A 3,129-nucleotide genomic window follows, 5' to 3' on the forward strand; every position below is an offset into this window, starting at 1 on the left:
GATTTGTGTTGATATGTCTAAGAGTATTTGCTGTTTTAGAAACCTAAAATGAAAAATTTAAAAATACTTCATGAATCTATTTAGGAATAACGATAATAAACATGCTGTGTGTTAGCATAAATACAATTTTATGAGAAGAATTGTTTTCGCCCACCCCACCCCCCCCAAAAACGGGCAGTCCGGGCATGCGCAGTGTGGGCGCAGTGGCCCGGGCCCTGGGAGCGTCCAGGTGGGAGCTGCTGGGCGGGCGCGGAGGGTCGAAGGCAAGACGAGTGGGCCCCCGGTGGGCGAGGGGTCGGGTCCTTAGTGATGAAAGATTTTGAGCCGCTTCTCTCTCCTCTGTGTAGTTGGTAGTTTGGGTGGTGAAGAGATGGCTGGCAGCGTCAAAACCTTTCTCCAGGACCTTGCCAGGGGCATCAAAGACTCCCTGTGGGGAATTTGTACCATCTCAGAGCTAGATGCTCGGATTCGGCACAAGAGAGAGGAGCAGCGTGGAAGAGGGGCAAGCCCCGTGCTGGCACAGAGGAGAGCGCAGAGTACAGAAAGGAAGCAAGAGAGTGAGCCACGTATGCTTAGTAGAGATTTCCAGTGTTACACTTGGAACGGTGGAATATTCTGGTTAAGCCTCTCGTTTTATTGAGTGTTTCTTCCTGTACTGCAGTCAGTGACAGCCCAAATTATTGGCGACCCCTCACAACATGGAGATGTTTGGTCGTGGCTGGAATTCTTCCTTATGTCCATTTTCAGTGCTCTTTGGGTGCTCCCTCTGTTTGTGCTTCGCAAAGCTGTAAATGCCAGTGGATTTCAAGACATAGCTGACCTGGCATTTGAGGTATGGGGGAGGAAGCCTCACCCATTCCCTGGTGTCAGCAAAATAATTGCTGACATGCTCTTCAGCCTTTTGCTGCAGGCTCTTTGCCTCATCCAGGGCATGTCTGTGAGTCTCTTTCCCAGCCACCTTGTTGCTCAGCTGGTTAGTCTTCTGCATATGGCCCTTCTCTACTCGCTGGACTGCTTTGAATATCGTTGGTTCAGTAAAGGAATTGAAATGCACCAGCGGTGGTCAAACATAGAAAGGAACTGGCCTTACGACTTTGGATTTGGCTTGCCCTCCGCCTTCCTCGCAGCGATGCAGTCCTCATGCATTATCAGTGGCTGCCTCTTCCCCATCCTCTGTCTTCTATTCATTATCAGCGCCAAGGAAGCGAAGACCCCTGGCAAAGCCTACCTTTCCCAGCTGCCCCTCTTCTCCTTGGCGGTTTTCTTAAGCAACAGACTTCTCCACAGGACGGTCTACCTGCAGTCCGCGCTGACTAGCTCAACCTCCACAGAGAAATTCCCTTCACACCGCATCGGTCTGCTGCCAAACTGAAGGCTGCCTCAGGCCACTCAGTCGCCTGCCATCCAGAGGGGATGGCTGGGATTGGAAGAGGCCATAGCAGCTCTTTCCCTTGTCCCCGCCTCTGCCAGGGAAGGCAGGACCCGCTCTGCCGAGGGCCCTCTGCGTATTCCCTTCTCGCTGAGGAATTGGGACTTTTGTCTCTAGTGCACTTAAGGCAGAATCTTCCTGACACCCGTGTGTGGATTTTTAACACCGGTGAGTCTGAATGGACCACAGGTTTTTCTGTAGTTCTTTTCTGGCACTTGCCAGCCCCCATGCCTGGACTGATTGGAATACTGTTTTTGTCCCTGTGCCATCGACCCTCTCAGCTCCCCGTCCTGCCTTCCACCACCCTCGGATGAGTGGATTTTGTAATTCTAGCTGTTGTGTTTTGTGGACTTGTTGTTTTTCTGTGAAGCACATATATTGGATGTGGGAGGGAAAGCAGTATCTCATTTGCTCCCGGTCACTCCTTTTATAGTCATCAATGTTTAGTGTTTCTTGTAACTCAGGTTAGATTTTTTTTTTTAAGATTTTATTTATTTGACAGAGAGAGACACAGCGAGAGAGGGAACACAAGCAGGGGGAGTGGGAGAAGGAGAAGCAGACTCCCCGCTGAGCAGGGAGCCCGATGCGGGGCTCGATCCCAGGACCCTGGGATCATGACCTGAGCCCAAGGCAGTTGCTTAATGACTGAGCCACCCAGACGCCCCTCAGGTTAGATTTTGGTGTCTCTGACTCCACGGCAAAAAAACAAGCCTGGGGAGATGGACAGGAGGAAAGACCTCACAGCCAGATCTGCTGGGTTTTGAGGAGTGATTTTCTTTCCTCCCGTTGAAGGGGAAAAAGCTTTTCACTGGTACATATGAAGTTCCCCAGCTAAAGGGAGGGGCCAGTTCTGGACAAATGCCAGAGCAGCGCCGAATGCTCAGAGAACCTGAACTTGAACTCTGAAAGTCTGGCGTGTACTGCTGGCCATTGCCAGGTCTGTCTGATATTTCAAAAGGAATATTGGGTGCTGCAAATAGGAACTGAAGGGGTAAACTTATTAAACCCAGTAACCCTGTGGTTGGTTGGTGTTTTCCTGTCATTTTAAAGAGACTAAATATGGGGGAGGCAGATGTCAAAACACTTGTCCAATTTTAAAATGTCACAGTTAAACATGAGCTGGTTTCCGACAAAAAAAAAAAAAAAAGAACTATTTTTGAAAACCAGAAAATGCAAGAAGAGTCACATCACTCTACCATTTTTGCAAATCTCTAATATTTGGCTTGATAGAAGACAATCGAGTTCTTATATTTGCTTTTTCGTTCAGTCTGTTGTGATATCACATGTCACGTGTCATGTAGCCTCTAGAAAATTCCACTGTATGCTCATAAGAAATTGAGAGTGAAAAGGGCAAATAATACTTTAATATTATTATGAAAATGGCTCTGACTTTCTAAATCCCCTGCAAAGGTCTTGGCACCCCCCACCCAGGGTTCCGTGGCCTTTGAGAACCACTGCTCTACTGTATACCATCCTTTCTCTAACATGCACACGCACATGCACACATGCACAATTGTGTGAGTTTCAGGAAATAAGCTCTTTGGAACATTTGATTTTACAGCGGATCCATCCATTTCTGGATAGCCCAGAGGATCCAATTTATTTAAACCCTAATATTCCGTTCAGTTCTTTGCATCTCAAACTCATTTCTACCAAAGTCCTCCTTCCCGACTTTGCAATACCCGACTTACGCCCTCATG

At 48.2% G+C, this 3,129-nt stretch overlaps 1 pseudogene; it reads left to right on the forward strand.

Annotated features, from left to right (window-relative positions):
* The first annotated feature begins 334 nt into the window (after positions 1-334).
* LOC114206670 (etoposide-induced protein 2.4 homolog pseudogene) lies at positions 335-1,743 on the forward strand (annotated as a pseudogene).
* The last annotated feature ends 1,386 nt before the right edge of the window (positions 1,744-3,129 follow it).

This window comes from Eumetopias jubatus, unplaced genomic scaffold, assembly GCF_037043125.1.
Source record: "Eumetopias jubatus isolate StellerSeaLion01/CBP00866 unplaced genomic scaffold, mEumJub1_p1.0 scaffold_2, whole genome shotgun sequence".
In the NCBI taxonomy this organism is placed as follows: domain Eukaryota; kingdom Metazoa; phylum Chordata; class Mammalia; order Carnivora; family Otariidae; genus Eumetopias; species Eumetopias jubatus.